This window comes from Vulpes vulpes, unplaced genomic scaffold (genome assembly GCF_048418805.1).
Source record: "Vulpes vulpes isolate BD-2025 unplaced genomic scaffold, VulVul3 u000000750, whole genome shotgun sequence".
Lineage (NCBI taxonomy): Eukaryota > Metazoa > Chordata > Mammalia > Carnivora > Canidae > Vulpes > Vulpes vulpes.
In genome coordinates this window covers 70,066-95,393 of record NW_027325829.1, presented here as the reverse complement: position 1 = coordinate 95,393, position 25,328 = coordinate 70,066, and the positions used below count along the sequence as shown (strand labels likewise).

At 38.4% G+C, this 25,328-nt stretch overlaps 2 pseudogenes; one reads left to right on the top strand and one right to left on the bottom strand.

Moving 5' to 3' along the window:
* Positions 1–431: 431 nt before the first annotated feature.
* Positions 432–1,055, bottom strand: LOC112907209 (CDGSH iron-sulfur domain-containing protein 2-like; annotated as a pseudogene).
* Positions 1,056–22,351: 21,296 nt separating this feature from the next.
* Positions 22,352–23,415, top strand: LOC112907300 (glyceraldehyde-3-phosphate dehydrogenase-like; annotated as a pseudogene).
* Positions 23,416–25,328: the final 1,913 nt, after the last annotated feature.

The following is a 25,328-nucleotide window of genomic DNA, read 5'->3' as shown; positions in this document are numbered from 1 at the left end:
AGTAAGAATGATGTAGATGTGCAACTTAGTTTTTATATAAATGACTGAATACACCAGGTATCAAATACAGTGCTGTAACAAGAAAATAAATCAGAAGAAACAGTTACTCAACCAATAGCAATAAATAAGATCACCATTTGGAGTTGCCTGGGTGGCTCAGTTGGTTAAGCATCTTCCTTCAGCTCAGGTCATGGTCCCTGGGTCCTGGGATGGAGCCCCACACTGGGCTCGCTGCTCAGAGAGGTTCCTGCTTCTCCCTCTCCCTCTGCCTGCAGCTTCCTCTGCTTGTACTTTCTCTCTGTGTCCAATAAAAAGAATCTTTTTTTTAAAAAAAGACCACCATTTGAAAGATCTTCTATACACAAAGAATGAAAACATATTGTTATAAGATTTTACAGCACACAACCGAATTCAATCTTAATCGATTACTATTATACTTCTTTCTTCTTCAGTATTAGTAGATTCACATTATCTCCTGTCAATTCATTGTGTTTGTTATATGAACCATCACAGGCAGGAAAGTCTTTGAACACCAATACTTACAATAAGCTGCGTTAGTAAGACACAAATCTTCATGTTTATTTCATTCACCACCTTGGGATTTTCCTTTTGTACTTTAAGATTAATCAAGCTATCCTTCTGTTGTTTTTGGTTTGGGAGGGATGGACAAATTGCAAGGTAGCCAAGTACCGCAAGTACACCAAGGAAAGGCAATAATTGAAGCCATTCTGAAACTGTAAGCTGGGTCAACCCGGTAATGTTCTTGGGATGGGAAGACTTTAAAGATTTTTTAAAAAAGATTTATATATTTATTTGGGAGAGAGAGAGAGAGAGAGAGAGAGAGAGAGAGAGCAGAAGGGTAGAAGGAGAGAAGCAGACTTTCTGCTGAGTGTGGAGCCCAAAGGCTCCATCCCAGGACCCATGAGATCATAACCTGAGTCAAAATCAAGTGTTGGATGCTTAACCAGCTGAACCACCCAGGTGTCCCTGGGGATCTGCTTTAGCCATGCAGGGAGCAGCACTTTCATGGTGTGGGCCGCACTCTCCAGCACCATCCTCGCCAGCAACGCATCTCTGATAATCCTCCCACCATCCAGTGGAGCTGCAGAAGTGGCAGATATGCATCCTGGCAGGCGGTCCTCTGCCCATTTTTAAATCACATTATTTGTTTTTTTTGGTGTTGAGTTGTATAAATTCTTTATATATTTTAGATATAAACCCCTTACCAGCTCTATCCTTTGCAAATATCTTTTCCCATTTAGTAGATTGCTTTTGTGTTTTATTGATAGTTTCCTTCTCTGTACAGAAGCTTTTTAGTGTATTCATTGTGGAACTGTTTATAATAGCCCAAACATGGAAGCAGCCCAAGTATCCATTGATAGATGAATGGAAAAAGAGGTGTGTATGTGTGTGTATGTGTGCATGTGTGTGTGTGTATGTGGAATACAATATTATACAGCCTTAAAAAGGATGAGATCTTGCCATTTGCAATAATATGGATGGAGCTAAAGGGTATTTTGCTAAGTGAAATAAGGCAGGTGGAGAAAGACAAATACCATATCATCTCATCATCTCACCTTATATCTGGAATCTAAAAAACAAAACAAATGAATAAACAAACAGAATCAGACCTATAAACACAGAGAACAAACTGATGGTTGTCAGAGGAGAGGAGGGTGCAGGATGGGCAAAATGGTTGAAAGGGAGCTGGAGAGACAGGCTTCCAGTTATAGGATGAATAATTCATGGAATAAAAGGTACAGCATAGGGAATAGAGTCAATGGTATTGTACACAAACACATACATATTTCCTTGCACCTCAGTAATAATACATACACTTTTTTAATAAATTTATTTTTTATTGGTGTTCAATTTGCCAACATATAGAATAACACCCAGTGCTCATCCATCAAGTGCACCCCTCAGTGCCCGTCACCCAGTCACCCCCACCCCCCGCCCACCTCCCTTTCTACCACCCCTAGTTCGTTTCCCAGAGTTAGGAGTCTCTCATGTTCTGTCTCCCTTTCTGATATTTCCCACTCATTTTTTCTCCTTTCCCCTTTATTCCCTGTCACAATTTTTTATATTCCCCAAATGAATGAGACCATAGAATGTTTGTCCTTCTCCGATTGACTTATTTCACTCAGCATAATACCCTCAAGTTCCATCCACATCGAAGCAAATGGTGGGTATTTGTCATTTCTAATGGCTGAGTAATATTCCATTGTATACATAAAAATAGATCTGCCCTACGACCCAGCAATTGCACTGCTGGGGATTTACCCCAAAGATTCAGATGCAATGAAACGCCGGGACACCTGCACCCCGATGTTTCTTGCAGCAATGTCCACAATAGCTAAACTGTGGAAGGAGCCTCGGTGTCTATCGAAAGATGAATGGATAAAGAAGATGTAGTTTATGTATACATACACTTTTTTTTTTACATACACTTTTTTAAAGCATAGTTGGAATAACTGACCACATTCTAGGCTATAAAGCAAGCCTCAATACATACCAAAGCATTTAGTTTCATTCAGACTACATTCCCTGATTAAAATGAAATTAAATTAGGAATAAAAAGCAACCATAAGAGCAAAAGCTTTTATAAAGTTTTTTGGAATGTTTAAAAAAATACTTTTGGGGATTCCTGAGTGGCTCAGTGGTTTGGCGCCTGCCTTTGGCCCGGGCCGTGATCCTGGAGTCCCGGGATCGAGTCCTGCATCAGGGTCCCTGCATGGTGCCTGCTTCTCTCTCTGCCTGTGTCTCTGCCTCTCTCTCTCTCTCTCTCTGTCTCTCTCATGAATAAATAAATAAAAATCTTTAAAAAATGCTTTTGTGTAACTCATGGATTAAAGGCAAATCATAATGTAAATTAAAAATTATTTATAACTGAATGATTCAAACTTGTATCAAAACTTGTGAAATATAGTTGAAGCAAAATTTAAGGGAGAAAGTATGGTCTTGAAGGCTTTTTATTAGAAAACAAGGCTCAAATTTAATGATTTAAGCATCTGATTTAAGAAGTTAAAAAAAGTAGCAACAAATTAAACCTAATGAAAGCAAAAGAAAAGACATAACCTGTATAACACCATGAAGTGATGAAATAGAAAACAAGGATGCAATAGAGAAGATCAATAAAACCAAAGCTTTGTTCTTTGAAAAGACAAAACTCTTGGCAAGATTGGACAAGAAAACAAAAGAGAAGGTATAAATGAATAATATTGAAGATGAATAGAGGAACAAAACTGCATATAATACAGTCTTTTAAATAATTTAAAAATATTACAAACAGGGGCACCTGGGTGGCTCAGTTGGTTAAGCATCAACCTTTGGCTCAGGTCATGATACTGGAGTCCCCAGATCCAGCCCTGCATTGGGCTCCCTGCTCATCAGGGAGCCTGCTTTTCCCTCTCCCTATGCCCCTCCCCTTCCCCCCCCCTTGCTTGTGCTCTCTTTCACTCTTTCTCTCTCAAATAAATAAAATCTTAAAAGAAAACAAAGAGCTTTCTACCAATAAATATAAAATTATGGATGAACAATTTCTAGAAAATATAACTTTGTAAAACTTATGTAAGAAGAAATAGAATGGGGACACCTGGGTGGCTCAGTGGTTGAGAGTCTACCTTTGGCTCAGGGTGTGACCCCAAGGTAGTGGATTGAGTCCCCACCTTGGCCTACCCTGCGGGGAGCCTGCTTCTCCCTCTGCCTGTGTCTCTGCCTCTCTCTCTCTGTGTCTCAGGAATAAATAGAGACAGAGAGAGAAAGGCAGAGACACAGGCAGAGGGAGAAGCAGGCTCCATGCAAGGAGCCTGATGTGGGACTTGATCCCAAGTCTCCAGGATCATGCCTGAAGACGGTGCTAAACCACTGAGCCATCCAGGCTGCCCAATAAAATCTTTAAAAAAGAGGAAATAGAACACCTAAAAGATATATACAAATTTTTAAGAATTGAATTAATAGTTTAAAATATCCTCTCCCTTAAACTAAATTAAAAAAAGTTTTCTAAAGGTTAAATCTACCAAACCTATCTAATACAAACTGTTCTAGGAAATATAAAAAGAGGAAACACTTCCACATCATTGTATGCAATTGATATATAATATTTATGGCTAATGACCAATGTCACTTACAAACCTAGTTATAAAAATCCTTAAAATGCTACTAAACCAAATTAGCAATGCATATGAAAAAGATCTATTGTAACCAAATTTTATTTTTCTTAAGAATGCAAGTATGGCTTAATATTAGAAAATCTATTGAGACTTTTGGTTAAAGATGGAGCACTGAATCCCACATTAGCCTTTCCTCCCTCCCAGGTCCTTTCTAAATTGATAATAAAGGGATTTTGAAAAACAACAAATCCACAAAGACAAGGAGAATGAGAGAATATATAAGAGCATTAAAATTGAGGGATCTAGAAAGCAGGAACACCTGGGTGGCTCAGTTTGTTACACTGCTACCTTCGGCTTAGGTCATGATCCCAAGGTCCTGGGGTCAAGCCCTAGGTCATTCTCCCTGCTCAGCAGGGGGTCTGCTTCTTCCCCTCTCTCTGCCCCTCACCCCTGCTTGTGTTCTCTCTCTCTCTCAAATAAATAAAATCTTAAAAAAAGAAATTCTGCACATGAGATATACTAACCTGGAATAGAAACCAGTATAAGCAATAGAAGTAAGAGCACTTACTTGAATAGTAATTTTGACATATTTCTGGAAACTAAGTGTGGACTGGCATACACACAGAGAATATAGTCTATCTATAAATGTGCATATATTTATATTTATATCTACATCTATATAGAGAGGGACATCCTGTTGACACTGCTTCTCTGAATAACCCAACTAATACAAAGGCAAAAGAAATATTTGAAACTATTCAAAGCAGTAGTGGCCAAAAATGGTCCCAAATTAGTGACAGACACAAACCCACAAATCCAGAAAGGTCAGAGAACACCAAGCAAGATTAATACCGAACAAAACAAAACAAAACACAAGGAGCCCACACCTAACTTTAGAATACCAAGATAGAGAACATGTTAAAGGAAGGCAGAGAAAGCAGATAGATGAATGATAACTGAATTAGCAGTCCCAAGAAAGCTGGATCCTAAAATGTAGTGGAGCAAGCAGAGACAAGCCCATTTATACAATGAGATTATCAAAAACTCTTAGGAATTGATGGTGTCAGCAACCTCTGAAAGTAGGGGTGATGATGAGACTAAAATAGTAGGCGTGGTTTACAAATTGTTTAAGAAACAGATGGGGTGGGCTAAATGGGTAATGGGTATTAAGGAGGGCACTTGTGATGAGTGCTGGGTGTTGTATGTAAGTGATGAATCATTAAATCCTACAGCTGAAACCAATTTTACCATCTATGTTAACTAGAATTTAAATAAAAACTTGAAAAAAAAAAGCAGCAGCAGCTAGTGTACAAAGAAGAGCTGGGGAGCCAATGATTTCACCAGTGAACTGTACGAGAAGTTTCAAAGAGAATTAAGAACAATCTTTCACAAGTCTCTCCCAGAATACAAGAGGGTGTGGAACACTTCCCAACTCATTATATGAAGTCTATATTACCGTCATTCCAATGCCTCATACCAAAGTATTTTCATACTTTATGAAAATAGATGTGACAATCCTCAACAAAATACTAATAAATCGAGTCCAGCAGCATACTGAAAGGATTATAATCCGTGACGAAATGGGGTTTATCCCACAGTGCAAGGTTGGATCAACATATGAAAATTGATCAATGTAATATACCATATTAATAGAATGAAGAAAGCTCCATTATTACTTCAACAGATGCAGAAAAAGCATTTGACAAAAAAACAGTAACAAGAGTTGATGTGGAGACAAGATGTGGAGAAATTGGTACCTTTACACATTGCTGGTAGGAACATAAAATAGTGCAGCTGCTTAGAAAACAGTTTGGCAGTTCCTCAAAAAGTTGAGGGCAGAGTTATCACATGATCCAACAATTCTACTAGGAATATGCCCAAGAAATATGAAAACATGCTCACACAAAAACCTGTATATGGATGCTTATGGCAGAATTATTCAAAATAGCTCAAATCCAGAAATAACACAAATGACCCTAAACTGAGGAATGGAAACACAAAATGTGGCATATCTATACAATGGAATATTATTCAGCTACAGAAGGAAAGAAGTATTGATACATGCTACAACACATAGGTGAATCTTGAAAACATTGTGCGAAGTGAAAGAAGCCACACACAAAATCCACAGAGCCAAAAATTAGTTAGATTAGTGGCTGCTTGGAGTTGAGGGGAGAGAGGAATGAGAGTGACTGCTAAATGGATGGGGTTTCCTTTGGGGGTGATAAAAAGGTTCTGGGATTAGATAATGGTGATTGTTGTATAATTCTGTGGATATACTAAAGTACACTAAATTGTACACTTTTAAAAGGGTGAGTTTTATAGGATGTGAATTTTATTTCAATTTTAAAATGTAGATTACAATAGAATCTTTCTCAAAGGGATGTGAAGATCCAAAGAGATAATGCACATATAGTTTTTAGCATAATTCTTTTTTAAAAAAAGATCTTATTTTTATTTATTTATTTGAGAGAGAGAGAGAGATAGAGAGCACAAGCAGTGGGGAAAGGGAGGAGCAGACTCCCCTCTGAGTCGAGCTGGATGTGGAGCTCGATTAATCCCAGGACTCTGGGATCATGACCTGAACCAAAGGCAGATGCTTAACTGACTGAGCCACCCAGGCACCCCAAGTTTAGAATAATTCTTGGCCTTGTCATAAGTCCTCAATAGATTAAAGGGTCAGTTCTTTCCAAAAGAAGAAGGAAGTGCAGTTAGACCCAGAACCTGCCTCCTCTCCCCATCTTCAGCTATGTAGCTTCATGTCTCCCACCTCAGTGGAAGACTTAAAGATTTACTCTTTGGAGAGGACTAAAAAAATGATTTCAACTAGAAAACAAAGCACAGTTGAGGGTGGGGCTGATAATTCCGAAAACAGAAGGAGGATTAAATGAAATTTGACAAAACAAATGACCCACTTAATTGCAAGGGAAGGTGCAAAAATGTTGCGTGTCCAGCTGGATTTGGGTGAGCCAAACTAACAGTCTCTGCCACAAGGTCAAAACTCACAGACTTTCTCCTTGGCCATACTTTAGTCAGGCTTCTCTGAGTCCTCTTTTTGACTGGCTCATCCTTTGGCCCTGTCTTTGGCCCGTCTGGTCCAGTTTTAGGAAAAATCCCGCTAAATCAGTTCAGAGAGAATCTCTTACCCTTGATATCTGATCACTTTGGCTTACCTTCAGCAAGAATCCTGTTATGTCAGTTTCCTGAGAATTCTCCCATGCTTGACCTCTCCTCCTAGTAAGTTTCCATCCACTATCCCACCTCATTCTGCTCCTTGCCTATAAATCCCCACTTTTCCTTGTATTGTTAGGTCCCAATCTCTCTTCCATACTGCAATCGTCTTGACAACATCACACTAGCCCTGAATAGTCTTCCTTACCATATTAGCAAATGTCAGAGCAATTTTTCTTTAACAATAATATCAAGATAAAATAATATGAAGTGAAAGTAGTTACCTCTGGGGAGCAGGAAATGAGTGAAAGCTAGAGGAATGTAGTTTTTCATAAGAAGTCTTTATAGAGGGGCTCCTGGGTGGCTCAGTTGGTTAAGCGTCTGCCTTCAGCTCAGGCCATGATCCTGGGGTCCTGGGATTGAGCCCTGCATGGAGCCCTGCATCTAGCTCCCTGCTCAGTGGGGAACCTCTCTCTGCCCATTCCCCTGCTCGGGCTTTCTTTCTTTCTCTCTCTCTCAAATAAATAAATAAATAAATAAATAAATAAATAAATAAATAAATCTTTAAAAAAATCTTGTGGAGTTATTCACTTAATAAGAAGTCTTATAGAACTAATTCAATGCTTGTATAATTTTCATAAGACATAAAGCTAAATTTAAAAATTATTTAAGGGCAGCCTGGGTGGCTCAGCAGTTTAGTGCCGCTTTTAGCCCAGGGCATGATCCTGGAGACCCAGGATTGAATCCCACGTCAGGCTCCCTGCATGGAGCCTGCTTCTCCCTCTGCCTATGTCTCTGCCTCTCTCTCTCTGTGTCTCTCATGAATAAATAAATTAAATATTTAAAAAAATAAAAATTATTTAAAAGAAATCTACTGTAATAACTCATCACATTAACAAATTAAAGAAAAATAATGAGTAAATACATTTAAATATTTAATAAAATATGATGCCATTCATGATTCTTTAAAAATATTTATATTTATTATATTTATATTTATAATATTTATAAATATTATATAATATTTATTTATTCATGGTATACCCAGAGAGAAAGGCAGAGACATAGGCAAAGGAAGAAGCTGTCTCCCCGCAGGGAGCTGGATGTGGGACTCGATCCCAGGACTCTGGCTGGGATCATGCCCTGAGCTAAAGGTAGACGCTCAACCACTGAGTCACCAAGGCGCCCCACCATTCATGATTTTTAAAAAATTTCAGAGTAGAGGAATTTTCCTTAACCTGGTAGAATAGCAAAGATCTTCAGCAGACATTGTACTTGGAAAAGTGAGGGAGGGAGGAAGTTACATGGGAATGGGAGAAAAGCCAAAACAAGACCTATTAATGAGCTGGTTAGTGCTGTGTATATCTGGGGATCAGCCTCACCAGGACCCTCTGAGGAAACTATGTGGCACATGAGTCAGAACCATCCCACTGAAGGACAGGGAGACTAGCATTTATCCACTGTCCCCCTCCTACTCACTGGTTGAATCTTAAACCCCAGAGGTGTTATCCCCTCTACAACTTTCCCAGTGGTGCCTCAAAGTTCTTGTACTTTTGGAAAAAGCTGTCAAGCAGAGAAGCAGAGAGACTCATGCCCTTCAAGTGGGAAGCAGTCAGCTTGACAAAAACATTCTAACACAGTTGTAGATGAACTCAGAGATGGGCCAAGTGGTATGGGTCAGGGCATTAACATCACCCCATTCAAGAGAGTTCACAACAGACTATTAGAACTAATAAAAGAAAGTTCAGCTGTGTTGCTGGAGACAAGATCAGTGTACAACAATTAAATATGCCTACATATCAGCAGAAACCTATTAGAAAATTTTTTTAACTTTCACAGTAGCCACAAAATTCATAAAGTTTCTAAGGAATATCTGACCAAAGATGCAAAAAATATATGGGAGATGTTAAATTTTTTCATTGTAACACGTAAATATTACTTTAAAAGTGGAGAAATATAGCATGTTCATGGATTTAGAAAAATCTCACTAATGTAAAATTCAAAGCAAATCGATAAAAATCCCTAAAGGTTTTCTCATCTAACTAGAAAAACAAATTTTAGGATTTATATGGAAAAACAAAGTGGCAATGACAGGCGGAATAATTCTGAAGGAGAAGGTGGCACAGGACATAGACAAATAGATCAATGGAACAGAATAAATAACCCAGAAAAAAAATCCACATATATATGGAAACTTGTGTTTGGTAGGAGTAGCATTACAAATCAGTGAGTAAAGATAGATTATTAAAAAAAATCTGTTGGACAATTGGCTACACACATGGAAAATTTTTATTCAGCCAGTATTTGACATCATAACCCCCCAAAAAACTTTCAGTTATCACAGACCTATCTGTGAAAAAAAACAAAACTTCAAAACTTTCAAAAGAAAATATAGGAGAATATTATAAACTTAGGATCTCCTAAACAGAGCATAGCAAGTAAAACAACACAAAGCAAAATATTTTTGATATGACTTGAAGCCAACAAAATCTTATTTTATATATAAATTCTATATAAATTTTGTCTCTATATTTATACATAAATTCTATCAGTTCCTTGAAGAATAGTTTTATTATTGCAAGAGCAAATTCTGTTAATTTCATGCAAACTGTTCATTTTATGTCAAAAACCAATTAAGAGGGGAACCTAGGTGACTTAGCAGTTGAGCATCTGCCTTTGGCTCAGGGCAGGATCCCGAGGTCCTGGGATAGAGTCCCACATTGAGATCTCCACGGGGACCCTGAATCTCCCTCTGCCTATGTCCCTGCCTCTCTCTCTGTATATCTCATAAATAAATAAATAAAATCTAAAAAAAAAACAGTTAAGAAATTTCAAGTAGTTAAATAGGGACTTAGGTTGGCCTTTAACACCAATGTTAAGAGAACATATTAGCTAGACAACTTTAGGAAAAGCATTTTATATGGGCAAATTATTATATAATAATTTTATACAAAGGTAAGAGTTATTTGCCTATAGAACATTCATATTAAACAAAATAACTTTTTGGATTATTTTTAATTTGATCACCGAGGTGGTTCAGTGGTTGAGCATCTGCCTTCGACTCAGGTCGTGATCCTGGAGTCCTGGGATCAAGTCCCATATTGGGCTCCCCATAGGGAGCCTGCTTCTCCTTCTGCCTATATCTCTGCTTTTCTCTCTGTGTCTCTCATGAATAAATTAAAAAAAGTCTTAAAAAAAGATTATATTTAATTTGAGGGCACCTGCATGGCACAGTCAGTTAAGCATCCGACTCTTGGTTTTGGCTCAGGTCTTGATTTCATGGGTCATGGGATCAAGCCCCACATTGCTCTCCATGCTCAGCATAGAGTCTGTTTGAGATTCTCTCTCTCCCTCAAATAAATAAAAAAATAAAGTCTTTTAAAAATAAAATTATATTTAATTTTTAGTTGCTGAATTCCATTTAGACTATAAATCTTTTAAGAAAAAGCCTTATTTGAGAATTCCTCATATCTTGTGAAGATAGAATAAAAACAAAATGTCATTTTTTTCCATTGTCGAAATTTTCATGTGATGGAAAAATCCCAAAATCTTGTATAGCATTCATTATAAATCTTTAGTTTAGACTTAATAATGATTTAAAGAGTTCAAATAAAGGGGAAAAGTTTAGAGAAAAATGAGAAGCCCTACCGAATATCTCATTCTTTCATTGATCTCAATTGAAAGTATTTAGTACTGAACATATGTGCTATAGTGAGCATAGAAGGAGTCCAGCTGCTGACAGTGCTGAGAAATTCGTATTTTTGCATTATGTCAAATTGTTAAAAGTCCACTAATAAAATTGTAATTGTAAGAATGCTTACTGATAAAATTTCAGAAGTATTCTTGTATTCCAGGAGTTTATTCTAGGATAATGATATTCAGCTTTGGCCTTAACTTTGACTGAATGTCATTCATATGTGTTCTGTGCATCTCTATGATCCAGAATATAAAAGTCTCTTTTATAAAGCAATAAGAAGGATGCACAAGCCAATGGAAAAAAATTAGCAACAGATGAATAGGCAATTTGCAGACGAGGAAACCCAGATGGACACTATTCAATTTTACCAACAATTAGGAAATGCAAATGAAACAATACTGATTTACCATTCTCATACTCATGAGATTGGAAAAATTTTAAAGTTTGAACATATCAAGTTGGTATTGGCAAGGATGAGAAAGTAACTGGGATTTTCATATACTGTTGGTTGGAGTTTATATTGGTATCACTTTTTATAGATTTTATTTATTTTGACAGAGAGAGGGAGAGGGAGAGAGAGAGATCAAGCAGGGGGAGCAGCAGAGAGAGGGAGAAGCAAGCTCCCTGCTGAGCAGGGAGCTAGATGCAGGGCTCCATCCAGGACCCTAGGATGATGACCTGAGCCAAAGGCAGACACTTAACTGACTGAGCCACCTAGGCAACCCAGAGTATTGCTTTTATAGTACAATTTCCACCAGTGAGGGAAGAGATGAACAAATGTTGGTATGTTAACACAATGGAATGCTTTATAGAAATGAAAATCAGGGATGCCTGGGTGGCTCAGTGGTTAAGCGTCTGCCTTTGGCTCAGGGTGTGATCCTGGAGTCCTGGGATGGAGTCCCACATCGGGCTCCCTGCATGGAACCTGCTTCTCCCTCTGCCTGTGTCTCTGCCTCTCTCTCTCTGTGTGTGTGTCTCTCATGAATAAATGAAATCTTTTTTAAAAAAGAAATGAAAACCTGGGTGTTTTTCTGTATGTTGGTAAATTGAACACCAATAAAAATTAATTAAAAAAAAAAAAAAGAAGAAATGAAAACCAATTAACTTGATCTATATGTACCACCTGGATAAACCCTACAAACATAATATTGAGAAAAAAAAACAAGTTTGAGGGTGATACATAGAGTTTTTTAAAAAGATTTTATCTATTTATTCATGAGAGGCACACAGAGAGAAAGGCAGAGACAGGAAGAGGAAGAAGCAGACTCCATGCAGGGAGCCTGATGTGTGACTCGATCCCGGGACTCTGGGATCACATCTTGAGCTGAACACAAATGCTCAACCACTGAGCAACCCAGGCGTCCTAGCAAGACATATTAAATGCAAAAAAGCAAAGTTCAGAATAGTAAGCATGAAATGCCACTGTGATCACATGTGAATAATATTGTCTATCCCAGAGATATGGTTTTAATTATGTAAGCTATGTATGTGTACCTCATATTAATCTCTGTCCATAGGCTTGTGTGAAATAAATATAACTAGATTTTTTAAAGGTTTTATTTAGTTATTCATAGACACACACACACACACACACACACACACACACACACACACACAGAGGCAGAGACACAGGCAGAGGGAGAAGCAGGCTCCATGCAGAGAGCCTGACGTGGGACTCGATCAAGGGTCTCCAGGATCACGCCCTGGGCTGCAGGCGGCGCTAAACCGCTGCACCACCGGGGCTGCCCTATAACTAGATTTTTAATAATTCAGTCTAATTTCTGTCTCTGAGCCCTCATCTCACCAGTAGTACTATTGCAGATCCAGTCCTATCTACCACCAAAAATCCCGGTGTTTTTTATAGTTGCCAGTGATGTAGTTTTGGAATCTAGGTGAGGTTTTGTGGATGAGGTCCAGAGCTGACGACCAAGAAAGAATTCTTGAGATGTCTTTGGTGCAAAAATGGTGGTTTTATGAAAGCACGGAGACAGGACCCCTGGGCAGGAAGAGCTGCTGCCCTGGGCCTGTGAGGGGGTGCTGATTATATACCTGAGAGTTGGGAGGGGTTTAAGGATAGCTGTACTCTCTAAGGAATTTTGGAAGCAAGGTTTCCAGGACGTTGATGGGGCTAGCTATTTTTGGGAAAAGGTCACTTATTACCATCTAATAAAACCTGAGTCATGAGACCCTTCAGATGTGTATCAGTGGGCTGTGTGCTTGGGGGATGATTGCCAACATGTGTCTTGTGGGGATAGAGATAAAGTAAATTTCTAAAGGAATTTTTATATGTTAAAGTAGACTTACAGGATTCTGGGGGTCGGGCTAAGATTGCCTTTTGCCTTTAGCAAAGTATTAACATTGAGGCAGTTGAGTCAGTAGAGGAATGTCCCTTTCGAGGACCTGTCATTGTGCTGCCCTGGGCTTGTGCTTTGTCCTCAGCTAGTCCTCTGTTCCCACATCAGTACCATCTGCTGAGATGTACCACATAGCAATACAGAAAAAAGTATGATCATGGCTGATTAGATAGATAGATAGATGGATAGAGAATAGATAGATAACTACTATGTGCTGGACACTGTACTGAACACTGGGTATATAGGAATGAACACAGCATGTGTACATCCCAGATTTAAAGAGACTATATTCTAGAGGCAAAGGAGAAGCCTGACTCCACAGTGCTTTTATGAGGAGACTGGAGGGGAGGTTGAAGCCCATCTTGCCAGGGGAGTCCCAGACAGGATTTGGAGGTTGGTAGGAATGAGAAATGAGACTGAAAATGAAGGAATGAATTATAGATCTGTGAATGGAACAGCTTGAGTCTGTTGTCCCTGCCTCTCCTGCCCCCCCTTCCCTTTTCCCCTTCCCCCATCCCCTGCTTGCTGCCACTGGTTGCAAAGACACATAAGCAACCCAGTAAAAACTTGAAGTCTTTTTTATAATGATATTGCATCGTCAAGGGCTTGAATCACATGAATCTGATGAATCAGCAGCATGGGAGTGGGGGGAAGGGCAATGGAGCCTTCCCTGGGGGGAGGAGTATTTTTAGCACTGATATTATTTAGAACTGCTGGTGCTTGGTGATAAAAAGAGACTGACTTTTATTTGTTTATTATTTTTATTTTTAAATTATCTAAAGGCAATACACCCCTTTATTTTCTTGCCACCCAGTGCAGAAAGCTGTTCCCACCACCTTTGCCCCTGGCAAGGAATGACAAAGACAGGGGAAAGATGTTCTCCCAGAACAAATAAGTGGCTATAATTTGAGATAGAGTATTTAATACAATAAGCCTATGTCAAGGATGTGGGTGGCTTTATAGTGCCTTCAACAGGTAGCCAGCCCATCAAAATTTAGTGGTAATCAAAAAGGAACCAGTTCAAGACCTAGGCATAGAAACTGCTGGTGAAATGAGGAAAAGAGAAAGGAATGGAAGAAACAGGCAAGTAGGAGTACCTGGGTGGCTCAGGCAGTTTAGCCTCTGCCTCCGGCTCAGGTCATGATCCTGAGTTCCTGGGATGGAGCCCCTGCTCAGTGGGGAGCCTGCTTCTCCCTCTTCCTCTGCCCCTCCTCCTGCTTGTGCTCTCTCTCTCTCAAATAAATGGGTGAAATCTGAAAGAAGAAAGAAAGAAAGAAAGAAAGAAAGAAAGAAAGAAAGAAAGAAAGAAAGAAAAAGAAAGAGGCAAGTGAAGAGCATACACAATTAGAAGATTTACCAAGGAAACACGGTATATAGATACTGTAAGTATCATAATGATATGTAGTTATTATAGGTATCATGATGGCTCTTTAAAAAAACACGGCCAAAAAATACAAGGGTTCAAAGAAGATATTTAAGACAGAAGGGGATTAAAATGAAAACAGTCTTATAAATCTCAAAACAAAATAGAAAAGAAAAATACATTATAAAGCCACATTAGAAGCAAGCAAGCAAGGGCACCTGGATGGCTCAGTTGGTTAAGCATCTGCCTTGGGCTCAGGTCATGATCCTGGGGTCCTGGGATTGAGCCCTGCCATGGGCTCCCTGCTCAGCAGGGGAATCTGCTTCTCCATTTCCCTTTGCCCCTGCCCCTGCTCACATGAACACTCTAGCTCTGGCTCTCTCACTCTCTTTCTCTCAAATAAATAAATAAATCTTTAAAAAAGGGAAGAAAGTGAACGATCAAACCCCACAATTGAAAAGACAGAAACATTGTGAAAAGGCTCAAGGAAATGACAGTAAACAAAATGGGAAACATTAATAGCGCCACGATGATAGAACTACAGCTGATAAGGTAGATGGTGCTGATGTAAGAAATTCTTCATTCCCCCTCATATATAACTGCTGGATAAATGGAAAGAAAAAATATATATCCACATTCAGAATCAAGAAAGGGAATCCTCAAGGATCAGAGGCAAAAAGGGAAGGCAAATTTAGATCAGTGACCCTGAGCTGAAATGGAAAATGATTTAAGAGGGTATCAGATTAGGACACCTGGGTGGCTCAGTGGTTGAGCGTCTGCCTTTGGCTCAGCGTGTGATCCTGGGGTCCCGGGTTCGAGTCCCACGGCAGGTTCCCTGCATGGAGCTTGCCTATCTCTCTGCCTCTCTGTGTGTGTCTCTCATGAATAAATAAAATATTTTTTAAAAAAGAGGGTATTAGATTTTGGCATACACTAGCAACAATAATGAAAGGGGGGAGGGTCTGGCAACCCCTGGGGATCTCCAAGATCCTTTCCAAGGTCCACAAAGTCAAAACTAGTTTCACAATAATACTGATATTTTATTTGAATTTATCACTCTCAAGTACGCGATAGAGGTTTCCTGAAGCTACTTGACCTATGCTATTACAGAAGATTGAATGGAGATTGACTTCAGCTGTCTTCTATTAAGCCAGAAGATAGAGTTGCAAAAATGTAAAACAAGGAGATTATGTGTTTCACACATTTTGCAATATTTATTTTTTATTACAAATATATTATTTAGTAACATGTTTTCAGCATTGTTTTTAAATGAATTAACAAATTACTATTTATGGATTTTTTTTTTATCACTTTTAACTTCCACCGTGGCAAAAACTGATATAATCCTATATAAACAAAAACTATTTAGGATGTGTAATAATTTTTAATTTTAATTTTAAAATTAACATATAGTAAAATTGACCTTGTTGGCATACAGTTTGGCAAATTTTAACACTTGTATAGGTTAATGTAAACATCACCACGACCATAATAAAAAACAGTTCTTTTACCCCAAAAACTCCCTTGTGCTAAAAAACAGATGCTTAACTATAGAGAGCAAACTAATGGTTAGCAGAGGGGAGGTGCATGGGTCATGGGTGAAATAGGTGATGGGGATCTTCCTCTCCCCCTCCCTCCCCTAAAAAAATTCTAAAAACTAAAAGAAAAACAAATGAGCCTATTAAAAATGAGCTCCCTTGTGCTATCCCTTTGTCATACTTCCCCTCTGCACCACCCCCCCCCCACTATGAAGCCCTGACAACAACTGATCTGTTCTCTGTCACTATTGTTACATCTTTTCACGAATGGAAATGGAATCATATAATATATAACCTTTTAAGGCTTGATTCTTTCAGCATAACACCTTTGAGATCCATTCAAGTTGAGATCCATCAATAGTTCATTCTTTTTTATTGCCAAGTAGTACCACAGTTTGTTTATCCATTCACCTGCTGAAGAACATTTGGGTTATTTCTACCTTGGGGCTATTCCAAATCAAGCTGCTATCAACATTCATGTACATGTTTCATGTGAATATTTCTCTAAGGTAAATACCCAGGAATGAGACTGCAAGATCATATGGTGAGTATATGTTTAACTTTATTTTAAAACTTCAAACTGTTTTCCCAGTGGCTATAACATTTTGTATGCTGAAGAGCAATGTATAAAAGTTCCAGCTACTCTATATTTTTGCAGGCAGTTGGTTTTGACAGTATTTTTTATTTTACTTTTAAAAAAAATCATTCCTTCTTTCTTTTTGAGAGAGAGAGAGATAACTAGAAAACTTATTTTTATCCATATATCATCTTTGTTGATGTACTTGTTTGTCTTTTGGGCATTTTCTAATGGAGTTTTAATTTTTTTTTTACTGCGTTTTGAGAGTTCTTTATATATGCTGGATACAAGTCCTTTGTCAGATATGGGAATTGCAAATATTTCTTCCTGATCTGGAGCTCCTCTTATCATTCTTTTTACAGTGTCTTTTTAAAAAAAATTGCAATTTTGATGAAGTCTAATCTCATTTTTTCCCCTTTATGGGTACTACTTTTGGTGTCATGAGAAAAAGACTCTACCTAACCCCAGGTCATGAAGCTATTTCTCCTATGTTTTTGGTTCAAAGTTTCATAGTTTTATATTTACATCAATTTTTTATTTTTAGTTAATTTTTGTATAAGTTATGAGGTTAAGGTTGAGGTTCATTTTTTTGGTACATGGAAATTCAGTTTTTCCAACATCATCTGTTGAAAAGACTATCCTTTTTCAGGGCACTTATTGGGATGAGCACTGGATGTTGTATGGAAGTGATGAATCACTAAATTTGGCACCTGAAACTAATACTGTATGTTGACTAACTGGAATTGAAATAAAAACTTGGAAAGAATGAAAAGACTCTCTTTTTTTAATTGAATTGCCCTAACACCTTTGTCAACAATCAATTGGTTGTATTGGTGTCGTTCTATTTTTGGATACTCTATTCTGCATCTATCTGTGTGTGTGTCTCTTCACCAATACTACACTGTCTTAATTTCTGCAACTTCATAGTAAGTTTTAAAATCAGGTAGTGTGATTATTTGATTTTATTCTTTTCATGATTGTTTCAGCTATTACCATTCCTTTGTCTTCTCTTATAATTTTTAGTATCAGCTTGTCAATATTAGCAAAAAATATTGTTTGGAGTTTGGAATTGCATTAGACGTGTAAATTAATTTGGGGAGAACTGATATCTTTACTATGTTGAGACTTCCAATCTGTGAACATATGTCCCTCTATTATTTAGGCCTTGACTGTTTTTTATATCAGCATTTTGTAATTTTCAGTATACACTTTGGGTTTTGGACTTCCATGAGTCCATGGCAGGTTATACCAGAAGGAATAAAGTGGTAAACTTACTGATAATTTAGTGATGCTACGAAATCTGGTCTTCTTCCCCAATCCACTCTCTTATTATTTACTTTCAGAGTCCTCAAAGAGCTGTTCTATGCATTCTGTCCAAGTTGTATTTAGTGGGAGAGACAATTTGGAGTTTGTTTGCTTCAACTTACCAAAACAAAACAATTTTTAAGTGTAAACAGGTGAAAGTTTGAGAACTGAGATGAAAGTTTGAGAAATGCTGCATATTAGGGACTAGCATTTTTTTTTTTTTTTTAGACAGAGAGAGACAGTGTACAACCAGGAGGGGCAGAGGGAGAAGGAGAGAGAATCTTAAGCAAGCTCCAGACTCAGCATGGAGCCCAACGCCAGGCTGGATCTCAAAACTCTGAGATCATGACCTGAGCTGAAAACAAGAGTTAGACACTTAACTGACTGAGCCACCCAGGTGCCCCAGGACTGGCATTTTAATATTTCCACAGAGACGGAAGATAAAGCCATGAAACAGGAACTGATTTCCATCCATTAAGCCATGAGCCACCCTTTTACATAAAGGGAAGTAGTAAAATTTCACCCATAGGACCAGAAATATGGCAAGAAAGCTAGCCATTGGGCAGCCCAGGTGGCCCTAGAGACCCAGGATCAAGTTCCACGTCAGGGTCCCCGCATGGAGCCTGCTTCTCCCTCTGCCTGTGTCTCTGCCACTCTCTCTCTCTCTCTCTCTCTCTCTCTCTCATGAATAAATGAATAAAATATTTTTAAAAAAGAAAACTAGCCATTTATTCTGGAAAATAGGTGGAAAATAGTCACCTCTATAAAAAGGGGGTATATAATGAACAGCTTCAAAATCATTAGAGAAATAGGGATTTTTTTTTAAAGTGGTTAATTCAAGGGAGACAGGAATGGAGGGGGAAAAAGAAGAAAATATGGTTCAAAGAAAACACAGGGACTTGTTTTTTCTCATCATAACAGAGTGAAAGGAACTGAGTTTACCTTTTTGCCTTAAATAACTAAAAAGAATGGATAAATTATATAAAACAATGGTTTTCAGACATTGGACATCCGCAGCAAAGGACACTGGCCCTTGAGAGAAAGGAAACAAACAAGATGAACCCTATGATTACCTCAGCTTACTGTTTGGAGAATTTTCAGGTCATAGCACAGGCAGGCAGAATCTAAAGAGAGCCTGGTTGTCTCCCTGGGTCCAGAACACAGAGTTGAAAATTCAAGGAGTTGGGACGCCTGGATGGCTCAGCGGTTGAGCATCTGCCTTTGGCTCAGGGCAGGATTCCAGAGTCCCCAGGATTGAATCCCATATCAGGCTTCCTGCATGGAGCCTGCTTCTCCCTCTGCTTATGTCTCTGTCTCTTTCTTTCTGTGTCTCTAATAAATAAATAAATAAATAAATAAATAAATAAATAAAGCCTTCAAAAAAATTCAAGGAGCACAAGGTGATTAAATTCACAGCACAGGGGATCCCTGGGTGGCGCAGCAGTTTGGCGCCTGCCTTTGGCCCAGGGCGCGATCCTCGAGACTCGGGATTGAATCCCACGTCGGGCTGCTGGTGCATGGAGCCTGCTTCTCCCTCTGCCTATGTCTCTGCCTCTCTCTCTCTCTGTGTGTGTGTGACTATCATAAATAAATAAAAATTAAAAAAATAAAAAAATTCACAGCACAGAGTAGCGTGTGTGTGTGTGTGTGTGTGAGAGAGAGAGAGAGAGAGAGAGAGAGAGATGCCACAAGCTCAAGCCCTCTAGAAATATGCAGAGGGTTCTCCTAGACTTCAGCTAGTACTGAGCAGCACAGGTATATGAAGAAACTACTCAAGGCCAGGGAATGAATCACAAGAAATGAACATGGAGAAAAAATCCTGGAGCTCAAACAGGGATGGAAGAGTTCATATCTCTAATATCCAGAATGGAGAAATCTTGTAATACCCAGGATGTTGAGTACAGCACTCAGAGGAGTAGTGCCTCAGTAGAGAACAATATTAGCTGTAAACGACTGCTATGATCTATTGGAAGAAAATAAAAAATAAAATTTCCTGCCAGTCCAGGAAATTCTCTCCTTGAATATAGAAAAGATAGAAAACAGTTTTATTATTGAGTAAGTATTAAGTGAGACTGTGATGCATTACAGACAATCTGCTAATGAGATTGCAAAAACAGAAATAAATCCCATTCTTATGGATGTAATTTATTCATTACATACATGTTCTTAAAATAAGTGGTAAATTGTCCTTATGCAAGAGGACTTGAAAGTACTGTTTGCTATACACTCTTTCATAGTTCATCCTAAGTTCACCTGGTAATTGGAGTAGCCATCTGTGCTGGTTAATTGTTTTTACCTAAGGAAAAATAAAACTTCTCCTATTTCTACAACAAGCAGGTGCTTACAGCTTAGAGCAAGGCGCTTAGGCTAATATCCCAGGAAGACAGAGAAATATAAGGGCACTATCTTCCTTGATGTTTACATTTCAAAGAGATGGTTCCCAGTCCCTTAAGAAAAACATTTCTGGGTTCCAAAGCTGCCAAGAGAGTTATTTAGTCCTCAAATAGATTTACATACATATCAAAGGGACAATGGAAGGATTCACAAATATTAGATTTCTCAGGAAATACTCTAAGAAAAAGTAGGAAGAAAAGTTCTCTTTCCTTTTTGGAACAGGGGAAGTTCAGTTTTATTTTTATTTACCCTTCCAGATTTTACCTTACAGAGATTAAAAACAAGACTCAAAAGGCTCAAACTCTTGTCAAATAACCACATCCTAGAAAAAAGCTATAAAGTATTTAAAAGAAATACAGAAAATTTAGTATCAAACAACATAAAACTCACAATTTTGGCACCCAATAAAAAGTTACCAAGTATACAAAAAAGCAGGAATATATGACTTATAATAAGAAAAAGATAATTAATAGTAATAGACCCCAAAATGGCACAGGTACTAAAGTTAGTAGACAAAGCCATTAAAACAACTGTTAAAACATATTTCATATATGGAAAACAGAGAAATTGAAGATATAAATACAAATCCACATTGAATTTGTAGAGATGAAAATAATAATAATAATGTGAAAAACACTGGATGGGATTAAGAGCAGACTAGACACTCCAATAGAAAAGATTAGTGAACTTTAGGATATAGCAATAAGTATGACTCAAAAAGAAACACAGAAGAAAAGTCTGAAAATAAGTGAACAGAACATTAGTGAGCTGTGGGACAACTGCAAGCAACCTAATACATATATGATTCCTAGGAGAGGACAGAGAGAAGGGCAAAGAAAAATTATTAGGGGAAATAATAGCTAAGATTATTCCAAATATGATAAATCTATAAACCCACAAATCTAAGAAACAACAGACATCAAGTGTAAGAAACATAAAGAAAACGGCATTAAGGCACACCAAAGTCAAATTGCTCAAAAAAGTAGTGATAAAGAAAAAAATCCTAAAAGGGACTAGAAAAAAAGACACATTATGTGCAGAGGAAAAAAAATAAAAATGATTCATATTTTTCACCAGAAACCATGTAAGGCATAAAACAATGATGCGACATTTTAAAGAGCTGAAAGAAAAAAAAAAACCCGTCGACCTAGAATTGTACACCTACCCAGCAGTAATATTTTCCAGAAGAAGGACAAATGAAGACCTTTGCAGACACATAGAAGTTGAAATAATTCATCACCAGAGGCAGTACTAAAAAAAAAAAAATGCTCAAGGAAGTCTTTCAGGCAGAAAGAAAATACCAGGTAGAAAAGAAATTAAGAGGTTGAAAAAAGAAACTATGTGGGTAAATACAGTTTCTTTATTTTTAAAATCTCTTGAATCAGATGACTACTGATAGCTTAAAGCAAAAGAAAGTAACAATGTATTATGGGGTTTATAAATAAGTAAAAACAAAATGCATGAAAACAATGGCACAAAGGCAAGGAGAGGGAACATGGAAGGACACTGTAAAGTTTTTATGCTATGCGTGACCTGTTAAAATACTACCTCAAGGCTGATTGTAATAAATTAAAGATATGTACCGTAAATCGTAAAACAATCACTAAAGTCACACAACAGAAAATTATATCCAGTAAGCTAAAAAGGAGATAATGTGGAATCCCCCCCCCCAATACTCATTAATCCAAAAAGAAGACAATAAAAGAACAAAATGGGAACAAAGAACAGATGAGATAAAGAGAAAAGAAATAGCAAGATGGCAGATTTAGGCTCTCCGCTCCTTTCCGTTCGACAGACAGCCGCATCTTCTGGTGCAGTGCCAGCCGCATCCCGGAGACAGATGGTGAAGGTCGGAGTGAATGGATTTGGCCGTATTGGGCACCTGGTCACCAGGGCTGCTCTTAACTCTGGCAAAATGGATATTGTCGCCATCAATGACACCTTCATTGACCTCAACTACATGGTGTACATGTTCCAGTATGATTCTACCCACGGCAAATTCCATGGCACGGTCAAGGCTGAGAACAGGAAACTTGTCATCAATGGGAAGTCCATCTCCATCTTCCAAGAGCGAAATCCTGCCAACATCAAATGGGGTGATGCTGGTGCTGAGTATGTTGTGGAGTCCACTGGGGACTTCACCACCGTGGAGAAGGCTGGGGCTCACTTGAAGGGCGGGGCCAAGAGGGTCATCATCTCTGCTTCTTCTGCTGAGGCTCCCATGTTTGTGATGGGCATGAACCACGAGAAGTATGACAACTCCCTCAAGATTGTCAGCAATGCTTCCTGCACCACCAACTGGTTGGCTCCTCTGGCCAAAGTCATCCATGGCCACTTCGGCATCGTGGAAGGCCTCATTACCACCGTCCATATCATCACTGCCACCCAGAAGACTGTGGACAGCCCCTCTGAGAAGCTGTGGTCTGACAGCCAAGGGGCTGTGCAGAACATCATCCCTGCTTCCACTGGTGCCACCAAGGCTGTGGGCAAGGTCATCCCTGAACTGAACGGAAAGCTCACTGGTATGGCCCAACGTGTCAGTTGTGGATCTGACCTGCCGCCTGGAGAAAGCTGCCAATATGACAACATCAAGAAGGTGGTGAAGCAGGCATCAGAGGGCCCCCTCAAGGGCATCTTGGGCTACACAGAGGACCAGGTTGTCTCCTGCGACTTCAACAGTGACACCCATTCTTCCACCTTTGACATCGGGGCTGGCATTGCCTTCAATGACCACTTTGTCAAGCTCACTTCCTGGCATGACAATGAATTCAGCTACAGCAACCGGGTGGTGGACCTCATGGTCCACATGGCCTCCAAGGAGTAAGAGCCTCCTGGACCACCAGCCCCAGCAAGAACAAGAGGAAGAGAGAGGCCCTCAGCTGCTGGGGAGTCCTTGCCCCAACTTAATCCTTCAACACACTGAAAATCTCCTGACCCCCAATTTACATCTCAGACCCCAAGGAAGGGAAGGGGCTTGAGGAGCCCTACCTTGTCATGTAACATCAATAAAGTATACTGTACCCAGAAAAAAAAATGGCAGATTTAAATGAAAAGAAAAGAAATAGCAAGATGGCAGATTTAAATACAACCATATCAACAAGCACATTTAAGTTAAGGCAGAGGTTGCCAGATTGGATGAAAAGGCATGACTCAACTATATGCTGCCTATAAGATATCCACTTTAAATATAAAACTACAGGGATGCCTGGGTGGCTCAGCGGTTGAGCATCGGCCTTCGGTTCAGGTGGTGATCCCGGAGACCCGGAATCAAGTCCCGCATTGGGCTCCCTGCATGAAGCCTGTTTTTCCCTGTGCCTATGTCTCTGCCTCTCTCTCTGCGTCTCTCATGAATAAATAAATAAAATCTTAAAAAATAAATACATATAAAACCTCAAATAGACTAAAAATAAAAAGATAGAATAAGATATCCCATGCTGATCAGAAGGAATCTGGAGTTGCTATATTAACAAAGGATGAAATAGATTTCAGGGCAAAGAATATTACCAGAGGTAGGTCTTGTTTTACAGTAATAAAGTGGTCAATTCATCAAATAACTGAACTTTAAAATGCAGGAAGTGAAAACTGAAAGATCATCAGGGTGAAATAGATGAATTCACAAGTATCAGATTTGTAACACTCTCAATAATGGGTAGAATGAGTAGAAAATCAATAAGGATATAGAAGACTTAAAACTATCAACCAGCATGTCCTAATTAACATTCATAGAGCACTTCACCCATAATAACAACAGAATATGCATTATTTCAAGGGTCACACAGAATATTTATCAAGACACCAAATTTTGAGCCATAAGACAAGCCTTAATACATTTAAATGGATTCAAGTAATACAAAATATGTTCTCTGACCACAAAAGAATTAAATTGCAAATCACAACAGAAAGTTATCTGAATAGTCCCAAATTATTTGGAAACTAACTAATGCACTTATAAATAGAGAAGAAAAGTCACAGGGGGCGTTAGAAAGTATTTTAAGCTGAATGAAAATGAAAATATGACATATGAAAATACGAGGATCACAACTAGAGCAGTGCTCAGAGGGAGCTTTATAGCACTAAACACTTACATTAGAAAAGAAGAAAGATCTCAGATAAATAACCCAAGCTTCCATCTTAGGAAATTAGAAAAAGAGAAGCAAATCAAACACGTTAAACAGAAGAATAGAAATAATAAATATTACAGACCCTAACTCTGGGAAACGAACAAGGGGTAGTAGAAGGGGAAGTGGGCGGGGGGATGGGGTGACTGGGTTATAGGCACTGAGGGGGGCACTTGACGGGATGAGCACTGGGTGTTATACTATATGTTGACAAATCGAACTCCAATAAAAAATATATATATTTTAAAAAGAAAAGAAAAAATAAATATTAGAGAAGAAATCACTTAACATAAAATAAAAAAATTGGAAAAAAATCAATGAAACCAAAAGCAGGGTCTTTCAAAAAAAGCAATATAATTAATAAGCCTCTATTTAGACTAACTGGGAAAAAAGAAGATATAATTTACTGGCATGAATGAAACTTGTTTCAGGAATGAAACAAGTGAACATAACTAGAGATTCTAAACATATTAAAAGGATAATGAGGGAATATTATGAACAACTTAGTTCTAATAAATCCAGCAACCTGGATATAATGGACAAATAGTATGAAAGATACAAACTACCAAAGTCCATGCTAGAAGAACTAGATACTCTAAACTGAGCCATAACTAATAAAGAAATTGAATTTTTGTTTACAAATTTCTCTACAAAGTAAACTCCTGGCACAGAAGGCTTCATTGATAAATTCTACAAAAC